Below are 6,000 nucleotides of genomic sequence, written 5' to 3'. Positions count from 1 at the left end.
ATTCTCTACCAGGATTCATGAGATTTGTGGCAGTGTCCTCATTAGGGGTGGGAGGGGACTCTCTTTTAGCTTTTTAACACTCTTGCTGATACTATGTATCCTCTCTTGTTTTCTAATAATTATAATAGTTAATAGTGAAAATTATAGCACATATATCATGTGCCAGACATTGTAATAAGTGCTTTATATGCATTTACCCAGGTAACAAGCAACTCTATGTGGTAAATATTATCATTGTCTCAGTTTTTAGATGAAGAAATTGAGGCATGGAATGATTAAGTGGCTCAAGGCCACCCAGCCAGTGAGGAGCAGAGCTGTTACGGCAAGCCCCATTCGTCCAAGCTCCATTGTGGCTTCTGTTGATCCAATGTACTGTCTGCTGGTGGGTTAGGCTACTGCCTTCTTCATTTTGGGATCCTGGATCTCTCTTGCTCGTGGCACTGCCAGCTTTTCTGAACACTCTGGATATGCTTCGAGGCCTGGGCCTTAAAAAAAAATTACTTGTTTTGGCTGAGACAATTTAGAAAACCACAAAAATTAAAAAAAAAAAATAACAGTCACACTAAGTGATACCACTCCTAAAACTGTCTTTTCATTAATTTTTCTGGAAATACTATTTCCTATCAGATTTTCCTTCATAAAAAAGGTCTTTAGAAGCTTACCGGTAAGGGCCGGGCGTGGTGGCTCAAGCCTGTAATCCCAGCACTTTGGGAGGCCGAGACGGGCGGATCGCGAGGTCAGGAGATCGAGACCATCCTGGCTGACACGGTGAAACCCCGTCTCTACTGAAAAATACGAAAAACTAGCCGGGCGAGGTGGCGGGCGCCTGTAGTCCCAGCTACTCGGGAGGCTGAGGCAGGAGAATGGCGTGAACCCGGGAGGCGGAGCTTGCAGTGAGCTGAGATCCAGTCACTGCACTCCAGCCTGGGCGGCAGAGCGAGACTCCGTCTCAAAAAAAAAAAAAAAAAAGAAGCTTACCGGTAAGATATCCTCTCCTTCTTTGCTACTCAGAAACGGCATCTTTACGAATTTCCTTCCAGAATCCATTTGTGCTTAGTTCTCCCAATTAAGTTACCAAGAAAGGTAAAGTGAAAGCCATACTTCAGCTCATTTTGTAAGTAATTTATGAAATAACTTCAAGTGCTAGTAAGTGCTGTTTTTTGTAGGTGAATATACCAGAATGCTGAACTGGACACTCTCAGAATTGCACATTCTTCCAACCAAGCACAGCCTATAAACCAATGAAGTCTGATGCCACAAAGAAGAAACATTTATTTGTATGCACTGTTTTTATCTCCCTAAAACAATAAAAGGAATTCTATTTTTGTCAGATGCTTTTCTTAAATCAGTACACGACTCCCTCCGCCCTCTCCTGGGTCTGAGATGAGGCCATCTAATTTCCCAGTCTGCCCTACTGGAGAAATACCTGGAGGGAGGAAGAAGAAGGGAAAATGGCAGATTGAGGATTGATTTGTTTATGATACTGCAATAATTCTTCCTGGAAACAGAAATGGGTGCGGGAAATGGCCTCTTCTTTACTTCTCCCCTATTGAATCCACTGACAATGAAGGTGTCACTGCGTGGTCTTTCAAGAACAGGGTCAAGGTATGGGATTTCTTGTAGATAGTACTTTTTTATTTTATTTCATGAGAAAATAAAGGGAAGGCATAAAGAAAGTAGATAGGAAGCCCCAGACAGCATGTCCTCTAGATGGTGAATAATAATTCCATTCTCCTTGCTCGTGATTGGTTTAGGAATAGGTATGTGATGTGATTCTGACCAATAAGACACCAGGTAGATTATTCTTGGGCTTCTGGGAATGTTTCCTTACTCTTAAAAGTGGCACAAATAAGATACTGCTACACATCTATTTAAAACGTCTTAGTCTGCTGGTAAAGATGTGAAGCAACTAGAACTCTTCTATAGCACTGGTGGAAATGTAAAATGGTACAGCCACCCTGAAAAACAATTTGGCTGTTTCTTATAAACATATGCTTTCCATGTGATCTAGCAATTGTACTCCTTGGTATTTACCCAGGGTTTCTCAATCTTGGCACCGCTGACATCTCAGGCCGGCTAATTCATTGTTGTGGGAGGCAGACTGATAAGGTTTGGCTGTGTCCCCACCCAAAATCTTATCTTGAATTGTAGTCCCCATAGTCCTTATAATCCCTGCGTGGCAAGGGAGAGGCCAGCTGGAGGTAACTGAATCATGGAGCAGTTTCCCCTGTGAAAGAAAAATATCCTGGGCCCCCAGGATCACTAAGGAAAACTCAAGCTAGAAAATGCTTAGGGGAAACCTGCCTCCCATTCTATTCGAAGTCATTCCTCTGCTCACTGAGATAGATGTATATCTCTGATTTGCCTCCTTTGGAAAGGCTCATCAGAAACTCAAAAGAATGTAACCATTTGTGTATCACCTACCTGTCACCTGGAAGCTCCCTCCCCTCTTCCAGTCCTCCTGCCTTTGCTTCAAGTTGTCCCGCCTTTCCAGACAGAACCAATGTACTTCTTACGTAAATTGATTGATGTCTCTTTTCTCCCTAAATGTATAAAACCAAGCTGTTCCCTGACCACCTTGGGCACATGTCATCGGGACTTCCTGAGGCTGTGTCACAGGTGCGTCCTGAACCCTGGCAAAATAAACTTTCTAAATTAACTGAGACCTGTCTCAAATTTTCAGGGTTCACACCCCCATGCTGTTCTCATGATAGTGAGTTCTCACAAGATCTGATGGTTTTATAAGTGCTAGGTAGTTCCTCCTGTGGTCCTTTTCCTTCCTACCTACTTTCCTTCACCTTGTGAAGAAGGTGTCTTGCTTCCCCTTTGCCTTCTGCCATGTAAGATGTACCTGCTTCCCCTTCGCCTTCTACCATGATTGTAAGTTTCCTGAGGCCTCCCCAGTCATGCTGAACTGTGAGTCAATTAAACCTCTTTCCGCCAGGCGCAGTGGCTCACGCCTGTAATCCAAGCACTTTGGATTGTAATCCAAGCACTTCGGGAGGCCGAGGCGGGTGGATCACGAGGTCAGGAGATCGAGACCATCCTGGCTAACACGGTGAAACCCTGTCTCTACTAAAAATACAAAACATTAGCCAGGCGTGGTGGTGGGTGCCTGTAGTCCCAGCTACTCGGGAGGCTGAGGCAGGAGAATGGCATGAACCTGGGAGGTGGAGCTTGCAGTGAGCCAATGCCACTGCGCTCCAGCCTGGTTGACAGAGTGAGACTCTGTCTCAAAAAAAAAAAAAAAAAAAAAAAAAAAAACCTCTTTCCTTTATAAATTACCCAGTCTCAGATATTTCTTTATAGCACTGTAAGAACAGACTAATACACAGACCCGTGCATCGTAGAATGTTTAGCAGCATCTCTAGCCTCTATCCACTAGATGCCAGTAGCACTTCCCCTACCCCAAGTCTCCAGATATTGTCAAACATCCCTTGGTGGGGGCAAAATAGTCCCCAGTGAAGAACCACATCCCTAGAAAAATGAAAACTTATCTTCAGAAAAAAACCTGTTACCCAATGTTTATAGGAGTTTTAATCATAATTGCCAAAAACTGGAAACGACCCAAATGTCCTTCAATGAGCAAATGGCTAAACAAATGGTGGAAATCTATTCAATGAATTAACACTCAGCAGTAAAAAGGAAAGAGCCATTAATAGGCATAACAAATTTAATGGAGCATTAAATAGGCATAACAAATTTAAAGAGCATTATGCTGAGTTAAATAAGTTAGCCTCAAAACATTACACACACTGTATAATTCTATTTATAGGACATTCTTGAAATGATAAAACTATAAGGCCAGAAAACAGATCAGTGATTACCAGAGGTTACATATAAAGGAAGGGTGTGACAGAGGGATAACATCAGGGAGTTTTTTGGGGTGATAGAACTGTTTTGTATACTCATTATGGTGTTGTTTACATGTGTGAAAGCTAGTAGAACCAAATACTTTCTGTTGTATATTGCATCTCACACCAATCCATTAATCTCCTTGTACTTCTCTGTCAGAGCTCTTACGTGGCTACATGCATTGTCAAGAAACAATAATATTTTGAAAGGAATCTATTTTTCTGAGCAGCAGGTCTGAACAGTGGGCTTAAAATATTCAGTAAACCATGCTATAAACAGATGTGCTGTCATCCAGGCTTTGTAATTCTATTGATAGAGCACAGAGTAGATTTAGCATAATTCTTAAGAACCCTAGGATTTCAGAATGGTAAACGAGCATTGGCTTCAGTTTAAAGTCACCAGCTACATTTTATCACCCAACAATTGAGTAAGACTCTCGCTTTAAAGCTTTAAAGCCAGGGATTGATTTCTCCTCTCTAGCTATGAAAGTCCTAAATGGCATCTTCTTCCAATACAAGGCCGTTTTGTGTACATTGAAAACCTGTTGTTTAGTGTATTCACTTTCATCATCTTCTGGATAACTTACTGCAGCTTCTTCATCAGCACTTGCTGCCTCACCTTGCACTTTTATGTTATAGAGATGACTTATTTCCTCAAACTTCATGAATCAACCTTGGATAGCTTTCAATTTTTTTTCTGCAGATTCCTTACCTCTCTCAGCCTTTATGGAACTGAAGTGAGTTAGGGTCTTGCTGTGGATTAGGCTTTGGCTTAAGGGGTTGTTGTGGCTAGTTTGATCTTTTATCCAGACAACTAAAATATTCAAATTTTCTCCATATCAGAAGTAAGGCTCTTTTGCTTTCTGATATGCTTTGGATTTGTGTCCCCACCCAAATCTCACATCCAAGTTGTAATTCCCAGTGTTGGAGGAGGAACCTGGTGAGAGGTGATTGGATCATAGGAATGGACCTCCCCTTTGCTGTTCTCGTGAAAGTGAGTTCTAATGAGATGTGGTTGTTTAAAAGTGTGTAGCGCCTCCCTCTTTACTCTCTTTCTCATGCTCCCACCATGTAAGACATGCTTGCTTTCTCTTCACCTTCCACCATAATTGTAAGTTTCCTGAGGCTTCCCCAACCATGCTTCCTGTACAGCCTGTGGAACCGTGAGTCAATTAAACCTCTCTTCTTTACAAATTACCCAGTCTCAGGTAGTTCTTTATAGCAATGTGAGAATGGACTAATACAAAAAATTGGTACCCAGGAGTGAGGCATTGCTATAGATACCTGAAAATGTGGAAGTGGCTTTGGAGCTGGGTAATGGGCAGAGGTTGGAACAGTTTGGAGGGCTCAGAAGAAGACAGAATGATGAGGGAAAGTTTGGAACTTCCTAGAGACTTGTTAAATTATTGTGACCAAACTGCTGACAGTGATATGGACAATGAAGTTCAGGCTGAGTTGGTCTCAGATAGAGAAGAGGAACTTACTGGGAACTGGAACAAAGGTCACTACTGCTATGCTTTAGCAAAGAGACTGGTGACATTGTGTCCCTGTTCTAGGAATCTGTGGAACTTTGACCTTGAAAGCGATGATTTAGGGTGTCTGGCAGAAGAAATTTCTAAGCAGCAAAATGTTCAAGATGCGTGTATTAGTCCATCCTCATGCTGCTATGAATAAATACCTGAGACTGAGTAATTTATAAAGAAAAGAGGTTTAATTGATTCACAGTTTCACATGGCTAGGGAGGCCTCAGGAAACTTACAATCATGATGGGAGGCACCTCTTCACAAGGCAGCAGGAAAAGGAATGAGTGCCAGCAGAGAAAATGCCAAACATTTATAAAACCATCAGATCTCATGAGAACTCACTCACTATCATGAGAACAGCATGGGGGAACCATCCCATGATTCAGTTACCTCCCACCTGGTCCCTCCCATGACATGTGGGGATTTTGATGGGATTATAATTCAAGATGAGATTTGGGTGGGGACACAGCCAAACCATATTAATTTGGCCTGGCTCCTTCTAACAGCATATGGTCATATGCATGACCAAAGAGATAATCTGAAATTGGAACATATTTAAAAAGAAAGCAGAGCATAAAAGTTTGGAAAATTTGCAGCCTGACCATGTGGTAGAAAAGAAAAAC

At 42.1% G+C, this 6,000-nt stretch overlaps 1 pseudogene across 1 annotated transcript in view; it reads right to left on the bottom strand.

Annotated features, from left to right (window-relative positions):
* The window catches only part of LOC126946307 (S-phase kinase-associated protein 1-like), a 682,386-nt pseudogene that overhangs the window by 463,356 nt on the left and 213,030 nt on the right, over positions 1–6,000 (bottom strand). The gene's annotated exons all lie outside the window — the stretch shown is intronic.

This window comes from Macaca thibetana, chromosome X, assembly GCF_024542745.1.
Source record: "Macaca thibetana thibetana isolate TM-01 chromosome X, ASM2454274v1, whole genome shotgun sequence".
In the NCBI taxonomy this organism is placed as follows: domain Eukaryota; kingdom Metazoa; phylum Chordata; class Mammalia; order Primates; family Cercopithecidae; genus Macaca; species Macaca thibetana.
The sequence above is the reverse complement of the archived record's forward strand: the minus strand, read 5'-3'. Positions and strand labels throughout refer to the sequence as shown.